The sequence below is a fragment of the Cygnus atratus genome, chromosome 1, assembly GCF_013377495.2.
Source record: "Cygnus atratus isolate AKBS03 ecotype Queensland, Australia chromosome 1, CAtr_DNAZoo_HiC_assembly, whole genome shotgun sequence".
NCBI lineage: Eukaryota > Metazoa > Chordata > Aves > Anseriformes > Anatidae > Cygnus > Cygnus atratus.
This window is the reverse complement of record NC_066362.1, coordinates 136,642,757-136,659,381: the sequence shown is the minus strand read 5'-3', so window position 1 is coordinate 136,659,381 and position 16,625 is coordinate 136,642,757.

The window sequence follows — 16,625 nt, the reverse complement described above, 5'->3', positions numbered from 1 at the left end:
TGCATTGAAAGGACTTATCTATAAAGCTGAATAATTAGCTTTAAGTTATTTCCTAAGTGGATTAGGTCTTTTTAATTTTGTAGGGGCAGCCTAGTGTCTTCAGAATTCCCTTAGATCTACTCTTTACAATAGGTTATGGGTTTTGATATGCATATTATTACTTTGTATAGGAATAAGAAAACAACAAATAGATATCTGAGATGATGTAAAACTTCCATTTTTTTTTCCATGCTGTATTCTGTAGTACTCTTAGCACAATCCCAAGAGTGACATTAAATAATCTCCCCTTGCAACAAGAGTGAGATCAGATCCAGAAGGACAGCACAATTCAGCCTGAAGATCAACTTTGCAAAGGAAATGTGGTGAATGTAGAATGTGCTTGGAGAGAAATTAACTGGCAAAATTAATCACAAATAATATAATGGCAAACAACCAAGGAAATGAGATAAGATTTACCTTCAAACAGGTTAATAGTTAAACCATAGAGGCACCTGTTATTATAGGTTGAATTTCAAAAATGACATTGCAATTCAGTGGTGAAAGAAAGAACTACAAAGATGTTTTGATGATTGAAGAAAAGGACCTTTAAAAACTTAGAGCATGAACTTCTGGGGGGAAGGTCAGGTGTGAATCTAAAGAGGATTAATTAATGGTTCAAATACTGACTTGTCTTTCTTAAATTTATTTACATTTCTAACTAACAAATGATTCTGGGTTTTGTTGTTGTTGTTGTTGCTGCTGTAGTTTATTATTATTATTATTAACAATACTAATAATTGCTATTCCATCAAAGCATACTTTACTGTACTGAATTACTCAGAACACATAAATACCTCATTGTGTAGAAATCACTGATGATTGCAGTATGAGAGAGACATAAGGGGAGTGTCTGGCCCTGGTGTCTCATTGAATCAGAAGACTGAACACTTCTGAAGCGAATTGCCCAGCTGTCCTGGCTTTCTATGCTTTGGTTGATATCATGGAGAGACCTTGGAGAGAACAAGCTGTTTTCCTTTTTGATCAAATTAATTCAAACAGCCTAATGGATGTTTGCAAACTGGGACCAGAGTAGAGGTAGTCTGAAATGTGCATACAGAAGACATTGACTATTCAGTATTTGCTCACTATTAGCTAATAGAAACATAGTCAAAAACAACTGTGCATTCTTGGTTCAGTGAAGAACCAAGATGCATTTGGTTAGTGAATATTTTCTTGCTGCTGTGGGCCAGATATTTTGCAAATGAGACAGTTTAGAGAATTCAATCTCATTTTGATGACTCATGATGTCATTGTCCTTTCCCTTCCAATTTCTTTGCAATTGTACTGCTGCAGTCTACTGCTTCATTTTCTTTGTCATGGCTTATGGAAGAATTTTATAAGGAACCCAAGACTCTTCAAGTGTCATAATGACATCTGTCCTTTCGCTGTAAGATAACCACCACCTAGCTTGTTCAGTGCACTGACTCTAGCATTTATCATATCAAACATGGGGATGACCAACAATTGCCTTTTTGAAACATTACTAGAACCCTCAAGGAGAACTACTGGCCAGTTAAAGTCTCTGACTATTATTTTACATATGCTCTGATGACCACTAAATTGTCTGCCTCAGTTCTGCCCAGTTGCTTCTCTGACCTACTTGAATGGCCTGACGGAGTGTAAATGCCAGTCAGTCAGGCACACCATTTGACCAAGGTTTGCACAGACTTCTACCAAAAAGAGTAGCCTTGAAAAATCATATTCTTTCATTGTTCAAGTGCAAGATTATTTAATTTCATTGCTCTGTGGACCACTAAGGAGATCTGTCAGTTGGTCCAAATTGTGTAACTGCAACAGTATCATTCTTTTTTTCTTAAAATGAAGTGTTTCAGCAAGCCATCTGAATGATCATTTGTTAGCCATGAAATTGTTTTGAGACACTGAATAGTATTAAAAATCTGAATTTCAAAATCCAAAATGTCTTAGACCCACAACCTGAAATATATATATATATATATATGCAGAGTGTAAACACAATGGCACATTGGCGTTACACAAATCTGTAGGATTAAGGAAAAAGTTGGTTTGGCCTGAATAAGTAGGCTGCATAGTATTACTTCTGTTAGTTGATTAGCTAAATATAACTACTCTGTTCAGGTGTCTAATGTTAATATTTGTCTTAAGTTCTAATTTTTGTCTCCAAAGTTTCAGTGATTTATTAAAAATAACGTGCCACAAATATTTCTCCTGAATAACTGTTGTTGGAATATCTGAGATGAAACTATCATAGAAAATGTATCAGTGATTTCTGAGACTAGAAACAACCTCCAGATGATAGCATGTTCTTTCAAAAGCATTAAAATTCCCTATATTTCTCATTGATTTTTCTTTAACTAACAGGAAAAATCTTGAATATGTTAAATGTCCTTATTTTTTGATTGATTTTTTCAAATAACAAGAAAAATACCAAAGAAACATTCCTCTTGTGTTATTTTTAACAATTATTTTATCCTGTCATAACACATTGTTGTGGTTTAACCCAGCTGGCAGCTAAACACCACACAGCCGTTCGCTCACCCTCCCCCCTCCCTCTCTGGGATGGGGGAGAGAAATGGGAAAGTGAAGCCTGTGAGTTGAGATAAAGACAGTTTATTAAGACAGGAAAATAATATTAACAATAATAATAATAATGATAATAGTACTACTAATAATAATGTGTACGAAACAAGTGATGCACAATGCAATTGCTCACCACCTGTTGACCGATGCCCAGCCTATCCCCGAGCAGCCAGCCCTCCCACCCCAGCTAGCCACCCCTATATATTGTTTAGCATGACGTCAGATGGTATGGAATACCCCTTTGGCCAGTTTGGGTCAGCTGTCCTGGGTCTGTCTCCTCTCCTGCTGCACCCCTAGCCTGCTCACTGGCAGGACAGAGCGAGAAGCTGAAAAGTCCTTGGCTTGGTGTAAGCACTGCTCTGCAACAATTAAAACATTAGCATGTTATCAGCACTCTTCTCATCCTAATCCAAAACATAGCATCCTACCAGCTACTAGGAGGAAAATTAACTCTGTCCTAACTGAAACTAGGACACACATATATCATCACTTAAATGTTAACTAAGATAGCTAAAAAATCATAAAGCATCTTTTCATTCGTTGCACTGGAATCATCATCATACTAATACTCACACTACATTTACTTTAAGAAAAATGTTTTCAGCCAGTAACATTGATGTGACTTAATAATAGAGAAAAGATACTACAAGTGCTGGATCATATTTATTATGTGAATAATCATTTCCTTATACCTAAAATAACTCTTTTTTTCCCCTTCTTCTTCTTCAAAGCTTTGTACTTTAAAAGACAGAGCTGATACAACTCATTGATCCATCCAGGCTTCTGTTACTATCCGTGTATGTCATCTGGCTTCTTAATATTCACATAGTTCTTACACTTGCTTTGGGGTAAACATTCCTCTTTAACTCGTCCAGGATGTTTAACTTCATGACTGAAATCTTATAGTAATCTATTATAGTACATGAAAAAAATGGCATACTGGGCTGCTTATATATTTAAATTATACGTGTGCTTTTTCATAAATGATGTTATTTTACAGTACCATATGACTTTACAATGTACTGTACAGATCAAAGTAGACTTTGCAGCAACATATGAAAGAAATACAGCAAATAAGATGTACAGAGGATTCATTTAATATTTGCTTCTACATTACTTCCTTTCATATACACTAGGTTGCAGCATCTTTCATACAACTACCACTCTTAAGTGGCTATATTTCCAAAGGAGAGATCTCTGGGCCATATTTCAGCAAAACATTTAAGGTTGTTTAACTAATGTCAAAATGTAAACCATTCATGGACAATCTCCAGAGTTGCCTAAATGTCGAGGTCCCATAGATATGAAGAAACCATATCTATGAAGATATGAAGACATGCTGCTCCATGTGCTGCTTGGACGCTCACAAGTCCATGGGGCCAGATGGGATCCACTGAGGGTGCTGAGGGAGTTGGAGGATGTGATTGCTGGGCCGCTTTCCATCATCTATCAACAATCATCTGGAGAGGTTACAGATGACTGGAAACTTGCTAACGTGATGCCAATCTATAAGAAGGGTTATAAGAAGGACCAGGGAACAACAGGCCTGTCAGCCTGACCTTGGTGCCAGGAAAGGTGTTGGAACAGGTCATCTTGAATGCACTCACACAGCATATGTGGGACAAGCAGGGGTTCAGGCCCAGCCAGCACGGGATCATGAAAGACAAGTCCTGCCTGACCAACCTCATCTCCTTCTATGACTGGAGAACCTGCCTGGTGGATGACGGAAAGGTTGTTGATGTAGTCTACCTAGACTTCAGCAAAGCCTTTGACACAGTCTACCACAGCATTCTCCTGAAGAATCAGGCAGCCCATGTCTTGAACAGGTACATTCTTTGCTGGGTTAAAAACTGGCTGGGCAGGGCTGGACTGGCTGGGCTGGGGTAACCCAAAATACAAATACGGGCTGGGTTAAGAATAGATGGAAAGCAGCTCTGATGAGAAGGACCTGGGTGTTTTGGTTGACTAGAAGCTCGACATGAGCCAGCAATGTGCACTTGCAGCTCAGAAAGCCAACTGTATCCTGCGCTACATCAAAAGAAGCATGGCCAGCAGGTCAAGGGAGGTGATTCTCCCCCTCCTCTCTGCTCTTGTCAGACCCCACCACCAGGTGTACTGTGTTAAGATCTGGGACACCCAGCATAAGAAGGAAATGGAAGTATTAGAATGGGTCCGGAGGAAGGCTACAAAGATGATCAAAGGGCTGCAGCACCTCTCCTACAAAGACAGTCTGAGAGAGTTGTGGTTGTTCAGCTTGGAGAACAGAAGGCTCCGGGAGACCTTATAACAACTTTCCAATACCTAAAGGGAGTCCTACAGGAAAGCTATGAAGGGACTCTTTGTCAGGGAGAGTTGTGATAAGACAAGGAGTAATGGTCTTAAACTAAAAGAGGGTAGGTTTAGATTAGATATAAGGCAGAAATTCTTTACTTGGAGGGTGGTGAGGCACTGGAACAGGTTGCCCAGAAAATCTGTGGATGCCCTATCCCTGGAGATGTTCAAGGCCAAGTTGGATGGGGCTTTGAGCAACCTGGGCTGCTGGGAGGTGTCCCTGTCTATGGCAGAGGGGTGGAATTAGATGATCTTTAAGGTCCCTTCCAACCCAAATCATTCTATGATTCTCTGATTCTATGATTTGCTGATTCAGCTCCAGATTTAGGCACTGGCGTTAGACGTAGTACAGAAGAATAAATACAGAAAGTTATTCAGATTATCAAAGTTACAGGTCTATCTTACACAGAGTGAAACAGACCTTCAAACTATTGATTGGTTTGATGTCCTTTAACAATAACAGCAGATTAGCCACCTAGTTCACACTTAGAAATGTGTACTGCTGACTTCAGTATTCAAGCGTCTGAATCTTGAGCTGCTACTGTTCTGGCAGCATCCTGTTGAGTAAGCATAGTCATTGACATACTGGGACACTTGAGATGCCTTAGGAGTATCAGAGAAATCTGCACTGAATAGCAGATATGATGCAACATGGCAAGACCTGCATCTTTCTACAGATACTCCGCAATACCTAAAATAACATTTGATACTTTCTTTAGCTGACTGAATCCTACCCTTTGTGTTTAATAAATTAGTTGCGTTTCAACAATCATCTTTTTACCCTCACAACTTTAATTTCTACCTCTGTTCTCTGACTGGCTGTGTTCTTCAAAGTTGCAGAGGGATTCATTGCTTCTAGTTTTTGATATATCCTCAACGACATCTTTTTAGCTATTCAGAAATTGACTGTATGAGGTCCTGAGCAACTTTATCTAAGCTGGCAATGCTTTGAGCTGGATGTTGGACCAAATGACCTCCCAGAGGCCCCTCTGTGATTGTGTCTACATCTGAACAAACTACCCTGGCCTGATCAAGAAGCCAGCAAATGCGCATTCAGGGGCAGGGGAAAGTCATCTGAAAAATATGGACATCAACTCTAGGGCTTAAAGGGAGCATATATTAACAGATGTAGATGTAGACACATGCACTTAAAATCTTTGGCCTGGTAAATACCACTTAATAACTGTGAGATCTCTATCTTCTCCTCAAATTTATTTGCCCTTGTCAAAAAGTCAAAATGTAATATTTTTATCATTTTAATCAATTTCTAAGATTAAAGATTCTTTTTTTCCATGTATTATTATTACATCTCTATTAATTTACTTATGTAATTTATAATACCATTATTATAGCTAACATAGGTAGACAACGTGGTCACAAAAGCCTTGTTTCCATCAAAAATCAAGCTTAATAATATAGCAGGATAGCAAAGCCTAAGTGAATAGTGACTAGAAGCATATTTAATGGTTAGTGAGATAGACCTTTTTCCCAGTTTTTATCCTCACTTGCTGTGTGACCATAGGAAAGGCATTGTGCCTCAGTTTGTTCAAATGTAAAATGGTTATAATTAATATTCAACACAATTAAGTGCCTTGAGAACATGTGATGAAACAAGCTCTAGAAGAGCAGAGCATTTTTGCTTCAACCTCTCTAAAACTGTATCCCCTTGCCACATATTTTCAAAAAGTCTACATCTCCTTACTAGAGCTAAAAGACTAATTCAAATGAATAATTTATCTGAAGAATTTTGCTCTGTTTTCTCTTTGCAAATTGTTCTCAAATAGACTTCAGAATTCTTGGGCTTATTAGTTATTGCCAAATTATGCACAGATCTCTTCAGTGACTAATTCTGTGTCTGAAGATGACTGATTTTTTTTTTTTTTTCTGAAAACGTTAGCAATTTACTGTTTGCACTGTAGTGGTAGTCCTTTCCACTGAAAAGCATATGTAATTAATCAAAGCACTTGTACCAATATGTAATAATATTTTATAAATAAATACATACATATGAAAAATTCATTGATTCATTGATTCCAAAGGTCAGAGAGCATGAGGAGACCACCTACTCAGAACAACTGTAGAGTCAGTTTCACCTGAGCTGAGCCTAATAATTTGTGCTTGACTCAAAGTAGCAGACTCTTTTTAAGAGGATTTGCAAAAGATTATTAAAAAAAGGAAGCACATTTTCAGTAGACTTAAATTCACTGTATGGGGGATTGATTCTTCTCCTCCTACTGGAAAATGCAGAAGTTTATGAATCAAGGATGACTAAAAACTATTGGATTAAATTATATATCCCATTCACTCTTGAGTGGATTATGTCAAGAGGCAGAGGACAAAACACTGCTATTGGCAGGTTGTTCCAATAATTACCCTCTGTGTTAGAAATGTTTCTTACTTGTAATATGAATTTGCTAAGCTTGAATTTCACAGTATTTGCTCTTGTTAACAATCTCCTATGCTAGTACTCCCTGTGAAAGTACTTATACATCATAATCAAGTCATCCCTAGATCTTTCTGATGAACTAAACAGATTGAGTTTTTTTTGAGTAGTTCACTGTAGGTCTGCTTTTTTTTTAAGCCGTCAAAATATAGTTTCTTCTGAGCACTGTCTTGAATTTGTTGACATGCTTTAATATTCTACAGCCAGTCTCAGAAGTGCCATTTATACAGATAAACATCATGGCATATTGATTAAGAACATCCATTTCCTGATCAGAGTTCTGGAGACATATCATTGTGACTGTTTCCAGACAAATGATGAATTCTAAAAGAAGTACAGTTACACACATAAAAACACACAAATTCACTTTTGACCAATGAAAATATTTCATTTGACTGAAAGTGTCATTTCTATTCTGTTTATATTTGTGCCTACTAGATCTATTTAAAATTCTGTTTTAAATTAGTATATTTTTAACAGTATGCAAATTTGAAAGAAAAATAAAAACATATTTGTAAAATGAGTAATTACAATGGTTAATTTTGTATGCTTTTGAATCAAATGCAGGATCCAAGTTTTGATCTGTTCGAGCTTCCACTTTTCAGTGATATTGAAAATTATCTAAAGAAGTTTTATCTGGCTTTCTGTGTGACTTGTATCATTAAATGCATGGGTTGTTGTTGTTAGAGCTCAGCATACAGTAAGACATTTTTCCCAACATACAGAATTAAAATTAATTTTTCATAAACCATTTATTTTTATCTACAGGAAAACAAGCAAGAGGGTGACCCACATCAGACTGAATCAAAATTTGTCTTAAAATCAGAAAATATTAAACCCCAAAATAAATCACCATATACACATCAGGAAAAAAGGTTACAGCAAACCCCTCTGTAGCCTCCTCTGGACCCTTGATATTCAATAGATATGCTCATACTGAATTCAGCAGAGTTTGGATCAGCCTCTGAGCACAAGAGATTTTGGCATCACAGAGGAAGTTATATGAATGGACACTTTACTTTACTTTGTGCCTTCACCATCTGTTCTGCCCTCTAATTACAAATGCAAAATGAACATAATTAAATATTGGCATCACACAAAAATAAACTAGAAGTTATTTCAATGCATATGCATGTTCTTTATTAAATGCAACAAGTTTTGTTTTGCAACTGTTTTGTTTTCTTATGTTTCAAGACAGAGATTGAGGAAAAATTTTATTTATTTATTTATTTTTCCTGACAGAAAGGATATTTTTTATTAGTAAATTGGAAATTCAATACAGCACTTTACAACAGTTGGTAAACTGCAGTTTCTGTAAACAGAAATTCAGGCCTGAATTCTTCTATGAGGAAGAACAAGAGGAACAGCAGAAATAAGGAAGGAAAGTCATTACTGAATGTTGTTCTGACTCACTACTGAAGTCCAGTTCTTCATGCATGTGCCACTGGAGATGTGAGATTCATGTAAAAGCAACAATTTTTAAGTAGGCATCAACACTTGTGCTACTTCCCCTTTACATCTCAGGCTGTCCATCAGCTGATGCTGACCCAAGCTAGTGTCTGTCTTTTAAAATTGTGGAGACCCTTTATACTTAGAATCATAGAATCATAGAATACTGTGAGTTGGAAGGGACCCACAAGGATCATCAAGTCCAACTTCCATCTCTATATAGGACCGTTCAAAAATCAAACCATATGTCTGAGAGCTTTGTTCAAATGCTTCTTGAGCTTCAGGTTTGGTGCTGTTACCACTTCACAGCTGAGCCTCTTCCAGTGCCCAACTTAATCCTTATAAAAAGTGTTATTTAAGTGTCTTGGTACTTTACAGCATCTATATGGGATCCAAGGAAGTATTGCCTTCCCTATATTTCAGATAAAGTGGGACAGATCAGAAGCATTATGATCTGTACGTACCCCGCATTAAAAAATATAACAAAAAAGCTTATTTGTACCAGTACATGAAAGAAGGGATAGGGAGTCACGTCTGGGCCTGAGGCCACGTGGCTGACAATGGCTTGTGTCCCAGCTGCTTTGAATCAACCTCCTGTAGAGCTGCACTGGTATTGCAGAGTCCTTGGGCATGTGTTTCTTCAGGGTTCCAGTGTCCCACGGACCCTAAGACATGATTCTTTTTGTGTGATTATTCAGTTCAGAGTGTGTGAATTAATGAGGGACTGTGCTGTGGCCTGGCAGAATTATGGTTTTATAGCTTGAAACCAAGGGCAAGTGTTACATGTCCTAGGTGCAGCCAGAAGGCATGTGGCTGATGGTCAGCCCAGATTCCCCTGAAAAAGAGTTGGAGGAATGTTTTGACTGTAAGAAGGTGAACATGCTGCCAGCCTTTCTATCTTGCTCTCTTGTGGAGTGAGTCATACTTCAAACCATTCCTAAGTTTTGTACCAGAGAACTGTGGGAGCTAGCCCAAACAGCCAAGGAGAAGGTGGTGTCTCCCAGGAGCATGGTGGTTTTCACACAGTAGAATAATTGTACCCAGAGAGACTAGACCCATTAAAGAAGTTGCAATAGCACTTGCACTGCAGTGATGATCGAGCCTTTTGTTTCATGAGTCCTGGGTTAAGCATATGAAGTCCCTATGGAGGATCCAGGGAGATGGGCATCCCTGAATGGGATCTGCATAATGCAGCCTGCCAAGACCTACCTAGGCTACTCAGTAGGATAGTTGAGGAGAGAAGTATGTTTTAAAATAAACCTCTCTCTGACAGTTAATTTTGAAAGTCCAGGCTTCACTTTGGATTCACGGACATGAATCCTTTCCAATAGTGTGCTGAAACTGTTCCTTCTTCACATATTTCATAGTAAACATTTACTGGGTAGTAGACTAGAAGTGAAAGGGTTCCAGTTCCTAGACTGTGCTTTACCACAAAGGTAAAAATCTCTCTTCTCTTTCCATCTGTCACTCTCCTATGCCAACTAGATAGAAGATGTTTGATGTAACAGAAGAATCGATGAAAGTGAGATGACTAGAACATCTTTGTCTTTCAGTTAGCTTCAAGTAGACAAATACTCTTACAGTTTTGTTAAATGCTCCAACAGCAAAATAGTTGGGTAATGCTACTTCAGCCCATGTTTTCTGTAGTGCTTAGCACTTCATTTTGGCAATACCTACTCACTCTAGACTGTCATGAAAAAACTAGGTAAAGAGTCTGCAGTTTATGTCCTCATGAGACATAAGCTAAGAAAGGTTATAAGTATGCAAATTTCTCTTTTGGAGGCAGAGGGGCGCAACCTGTTGCAATTTGTTTTTGTCTTCACTGTTTTACTACATACACTAGCACTGTGCTGCTGCCGACTGAACTGGAGACTTCTCAGTGAGCATGGGGATGGATACACCATGGTTGATAAGTGATATGCATTTCAGGACTGGTGTGTAAACAGCTACCAGCTGAGCCTTGTGTTGTCAGTGAGCTCCTATTGGTTGCCCTCTTCTGAGAATGGCAATAAGTAGCTCAGCACTGTTGAGATTTCATCAATGTGGGACTTGTCCATAAACAGGTTATTAGGTACTCTGAGCTGGATTCTCTCTGCCCTATCTTTACCTTTCTAAAAATTGGGTGTATAACCCAATGTCGTCATTAGGGGTCCCTCTAGAGCCAACTGAGTCAGACAGGCACTCTACCACATCATTTCTTCAGTCACAAGATATGTTTACAAGACATGTAGGGTGACTCACCCATCAAGAATAGAGAGAATCCTGGTTGTTAGCTCAGACTAGATGCTTAAAATTAACAGAGACAGAAACTACCTATATGGGTTCTCCTAGTGAAAACTGAGGATTTTTTTCAAGCTATTTTAAGGTTTTCAGTTTTCAGCTAGAAAACACCTCAGTATCTACAGCTGTTGGTGTATTTAATATGAAATCAAACAGTCCTAGATCTTTCTGTGAATTTTCTGGTGCTATAAATGCAGTGGTAGACCGAGAGTGTAAAGCAGTGCTCCTGGGCTATTGAAGAGGATTCTTCCTTTTTTTTTTTGCTCACCTGTTGATAGTTGATAGCAATTATTATGCCATTGAAACTCTCTTGCAAGTTGATCATATAGCATAAATGTCTTCAATTTAAGAGTTCCATAAAACAAATAAATGAACAGAAATAAATATATGTTCCAGGTTGAATACTTGACTATAAATGAAAGATATAGCAGTAGACAGGTATAAATTGCTCATATTTCCCAACATATTTCTCCAAGGAAAACCCTTCCACATCTGCTGACCAGAGACAATAGAAGCCCCCTAGAAGGAGGGGGTGTGTAATAGAGAGATTAAATGTTTTAGAAGAAGGTGTGAGATGCTAAATTCATATCGAAGACAACCCAGACTGTAACGATGTTAAGAATTACAGTCACCATTTCAAGTACTCCAAAAACTTTTCAGTATGTGACTTTCAGTGTTGTTTTTCAAACATAGAGTTTGTCTTGGAGAGGATAACATCAGTTTGGTACTGTACCTCACACAGTGTTTGGAGGAAAGAATTTGTTTCTCCTAGAGTCCCGTTGAAGTGTTAATTTAAAGATGTAATAATGTAAATCTTATTTCAAACATTCTTCCTCCCTGGCAGACTTCTATATTAAGACGTTTGGGTAATTGACCAATGTTACCATAGCTCAGCAGGCATTATTTTCTTTTGGTAAAAGGATACCATAGTAAATTTCAATGAGAAGGAGGAAAAAAAAACAACAACAACAACAAAAACAACAAAAAAAAACCAGGCCTAAAAAGGACTTGACTAGAAAAGGAAAATATAAATCAGATGGGAATGATGGAGACACATTTTCATATATTTCTTTTCTTTTAAGATCGTTTTAAAAGTTTCCCTTCACTGCACTTTCTGACTCTGAATAAAATGAAGCAGCAGCAGCTGGTAACTCTCCATTGCCTGTGCATTGCTGGCCAGCTAAACCAGGCCTGGACACAGTGTCCAACAAAATCAGTGTGAAAGTTTCCATTAACTTGTGTGGGCACTGCAGCAGGTGATGGAGGGAAAGGCTTGATCCCACTGAAATCAAGGGGAAAGCTCCCGTTGCCTTCAGCGAGTGGGTCCTGGGTCCTGAAGACATACCTGGTAACTCCATTGCAAGTCCTTTTGTGGAAGGATAAGAGGAGCCTTCCTGGTCCTTCTGTACAGTCATATACATCTCCAGCCATTAATAGTTTGAAAGCTGCAAAACAAATTTCTGGGAGGCTGGTTGTGCTGGTGCTGGTGCAACCCTCTTGTACTGCAACAACAGAAAGGAAATTTTGTCTCCCTTTCTGCTCCTCCTAATTAAGCCACAGTGGCCATTGTGGCTCTGGGGCTCTTTCTTCAAGTCATTGTTTCTCAGTATGGTTTTACTGACACATGAAAAAAAGCTCAGGGGCAGGAGTCGCATGGTGCTTTCTACTGAAGCTTCAGCTTTAAAGCTGGGACTCAGACTGCTTCAGTCTACTGCTGACAATTTAGCAAATGGTCCGTGTTATGCTGCTTTGATCTTGTGAAAGTTTTCAAAAATTTCATCCTTGAAGAAAGCTACAGGCCCAACAGATCCCCCAGTTCATTAGCAATCCTTTAGCAGTTCCCAACAATTAGAGCTGTCAGCTAGCCGAACTCCATTCGGAGGCCGCACATTCAAAATCCCTGACTAATGACTTCGTAAGAAGACTTGACAGTGTGTTGCAATTTGTTATAATTGAATCTAAGCTGCATCAGCTGTTTGAGGGGCTGAAATGTTTTCAAACATTACATTGATTTAAATTAATGCCACAAAAATATTCAGAAATCGTGTCTGTCAGATTCAGTGCTAATAATCATGTACTCTTCAGATATGAAGAAGACATTTCATCACCATTTGAAAGCATTGTTAAGAAGGCAGCTTAAATTCCCCCTCCTCCTCCTCCCTTAAGTGAAAAATAAGTTGATAATCATTATACTCATGTGAGGAAAGTGCTTGGTAACTGGAATGGGATGGAGTGGGAGGGGGAGGCCCCCTGATCTATGAGACCCTGGGGAAGTAAAATTTGAAAAGCTCATTACAAATAATAATTTTCACTGACAACTCTTCAATATAAAACTTCAAAAAAATTTAAAACAAATTCTACAGCAACGGTTGGAGGAAGTTCAAAAAGAAGAATCATCTCTTCTGACTCGATCTCTGCCTTTATTTTAACTGTGGGCACATAAAACTGAACTGTGGGACATTTGGCAAGCAGACTTCCAGTGCAAGCTCTCTGTTTGAGACTTGCATCTGCTTTCTGAATATCTTTCACTCAGAAGGGGTGGGATAATACGAGGTATATCAAGGTAGCTTTACTTTCTGAAAAAAATATTTTGCTATGTTGTGTGTTTCCTATTGTTGTTTTGTTTTGTTTTGTTTTATTTTGTTTAACTTCTGTTAGCAAGAAACTAAGATGGGCTCAGACTGTAAGCAGTGAACCTGAATTTTCCTACTTTTAATGCTCTAGAGACTAAAAATGGAATTTAAATTCCTTCTTTCATGTATATAAAGGCTACTTAAAAGCAAGTCCCAGACAGAATTTGGGACTTTGCCAACATGAAAATCAAGACAGTTTGGATTCAGTTGTTTTACTCCCACTTGAATAATAGAATATCTTGAGCCAATAAAATGGTGAGTTAAGACTTAATCAGTACAGAAATTTCAGTACTATAAATGTCACGGAGGGAATTCATTTCTCACTAATATATCTGGGCAACTTAGGCTGAGCTGGGTCACTATGGGTTCTAGTTATCATAGAATCTTAAAATCATTAAGGTTTGAAAAGACCTCCTAGATCATCTGGACAAACCATCCCCCTACCACCAATATCACCCACTAAACCATGTCCCGAAGTACCACATCCAACATTTTCTTAAACACCCCCAGGAGCGGTGACTCCACCACTTCCCTGGGAAACCCATTCTAATGCCTAAATACTCTTTCTGAGAAGAAATGTCTCCTAATTTCCAACCTGAACCTCACCTGGTGTAACTTGAAGCCATTCCCTCTAGTCTTATCTCTAGTTATCTGCGAGAGGAGGCTGACCCCCAGCTCCCCACAACTTCCCTTCAGGTAGTTGTAGAGAGCAATAAGGTCTCCTTTAAGACTTCTCTTCTCCAGACTAAACAATCCTAGTTCCCTCAGCTGCTCCTCATAAGACTTGTATTCCAGAAACACATTATCGTGCTACTTTTCCAAATAGATATGAAAACTACTTATAGGCTGAAGCATAGAAAGAACTAATGAACATCTCTGACCTACAGCAACTGATCGTAACCTACTGTAAGACATCTTTTGTTCCTCTGAAGTTCTGAAATTCACAGTGATCACCTGACCAAATGTTGTGGTTTAGCCCGGCTGGCAGCCAAACACCACACAGCCGTTCGCTCACCCTCCCCCCTCCCTCTCCGGGATGGGGGAGAGAAACGGGAAAGTGAAGCCTGTGAGTTGAGATAAGGACAGTTTATTAAGACAGGGAAAATAATAACAATAATAATAATAATAATAATAATAATAGTAATAATGTGTACAAAGTGATGCACAATGCAATTGCTCACCACCCGTTGACCGATGCCCAGCCTATCCCCGAGCAGCCGGCCCCCCCACCCCGGCTAGCCACCCCTATATATTGTTCAGCATGACGTCAGATGGTATGGAATACCCCTTTGGCCAGTTTGGGTCAGCTGTCCTGGGTCTGTCCCCTCCCAGCTCCTGCTGCACCCCCAGCCTGCTCGCTAGCAGGACAGAGCGAGAAGCTGAAAAGTCCTTGGCTTGGTGTAAGCATTGCTCTACAACAATTAAAACATCAGCATGTTATCAGCGCTCTTCTCATCCTAATCCAAAACATAGCACCCTGCCAGCTACTAGGAGGAAAATTAACTCTGTCCTACCTGAAACCAGGACACCAAATGTGGATATTTATTGTATACATACCCAGATCTGAACTGGCCAACGGACAGACCTGATGGAAGCAACCCATCTCTTCCTGAGGATGATATAGTCTCACCATTTGCAATACTGGGTCTCAAACTGTAGAAAGCTGAGATAATCGGTTCCTAATCAGGAATTGGATGTTCTTTGAAAGGTGTTAAATTATAAAACCAAGCAAGAACACAAGCAAACAGACCCCACTTTGAATCTCTACATATTGACTCTTCTGTACTCTTGCTTCATTTTTATTTTTTTTTTCCCTAGGCTCACATCTATTTTCCTGCTCTTTGTAAGATGAATAGTTCTTATTATTAGTATATTTATTATTACTATTAACTAACTATAGTTAGTTATATCTGTTATTAACATTGTGGACTGGTTTTTTAACAGATTGCAAGGAAGGCACAATTTGGGAAAAGTAACTCCCCACTTGGGGAAAATAATAAATAAAAAAAAGATTAAAATATTGTTGTAAGTGCATTCTGAATTAAAAATAATTTTTAAAACATGCTAATATAATTATAACATTAGTATACTTTTCCTTCTTTAAGAGATCTGCCATGGCCAAGAGGTAGAAGGACTGAGTTCTCAGAAGGACCTTTAGTATAAATGCAAAGATACTCTGATACAAGTATATAAATATGCCTTCACTACTTTAAAGTTAATGTAACATAATTTTTATTTCTAAAAAGTTTTACTACCTAGACTTCTTTCTTATCCAGATGGCATGTGGGGAATGAACAACATATTAGTTATTCTTTTAGTCTTGCTGAATTCAAAAATGAGTGTGGCTCATAAAACTCCTTTTGTAAAAAGCTCTATGCAATGTCTCATTAATAAAAAATGTCAACAGTCAGCTTTGAGATCTTATAATTCAGCATTCCCAGGTTTTACAAAGATGTGTATTATAGGGATCAGGTTTATCATTAAATAAATCACAGAAGAATACACCACTAACACATTCTATATTTTTTTCAGATATTCATTTTCTTTAAGTATTATGGACCTGATTCTATTAGGCAGTTGTAATTTCAGGAATGCTTATTTGTGGCCTTTATTGAGAACTTAAGGCTTGACTTATTTCAATAACCTGATAGAAGCTAGTCTTCTAGGTTCCCTCTGTAGTCACAGGATTGTGAGAAGCACCTCCAGATAATGATTTGCCTCACTAACTCTTTTTGACAACAATCTCCAGATGCTGCTCCTGCCACAGGCATTTTGTTCATTCAGATGTCTTGCAAGAGAACGCTGCAGCATTTCAGATGTTGACACAGAGAATTCCAGAGACAAAATACATGAAACTTTTTATTGCCTTGAATTGACCTTCTGTATTTTCA